Below are 789 nucleotides of genomic sequence, written 5' to 3'. Positions count from 1 at the left end.
TATATATATATATATATATATATATATATATATATATATATCCTTAGACACGCATAAACGGAGATAATTGTTTTCCACTTCCTTTTGTTCTTCTTTAAATTGTGTTATATATTAATTTATTTTATATCAAAATATTTTTTTTATTATTACACTCATTAAAATTTCCGTTAGGAATTATATTTGTATTTTCAAAACTATAATTAATTATAACTAAAATATACTTTAATTATAATGAGAATCATATATAATGTACGAAGTAACGGTGTATGTCATCTACAATGCCAATTAGCTTTCATTTACAGCGTTTATAATAATATTTAGCTATAATATGCTTTATTTATAACGATAATCTGTTGTAACATACATTAATATAATCGTAAATGCATACCTAATTTAAAATTAATTACACCTATTGTCTAACTGAAATCGAAATAGTAACTGAAAGACATATTTGCAATAATTAAAGGTTAATTAAATAATTATAGGTATCACTATTTTAGCGGAATATCAGCGAAAACGGGAAACAAGTGGCAGCAACGTTTTAAGAAGCTGAAACAAATCTGTGACGTAATCTTTGATGCACAGAACACTAGAAGAGGTGATGACGCCCGTGGTTCAAATATTGACATAGAAACAACGTTAGGAACAAAACGATGGTGAGTATAACTTAAATGTTGATACACAGCAACGTCGAAAACGAGACAACCGCGTCTGTGAATCAATTGTTGATACACAGAAACGTTAACGACTGGGTGGCTGTGTTTGGGATTTAAATGCTGGTGCACCACA

This window comes from Octopus bimaculoides, chromosome 1, assembly GCF_001194135.2.
Source record: "Octopus bimaculoides isolate UCB-OBI-ISO-001 chromosome 1, ASM119413v2, whole genome shotgun sequence".
NCBI classification, from domain to species: domain Eukaryota; kingdom Metazoa; phylum Mollusca; class Cephalopoda; order Octopoda; family Octopodidae; genus Octopus; species Octopus bimaculoides.
This window is presented reverse-complemented; position numbering follows the sequence as displayed.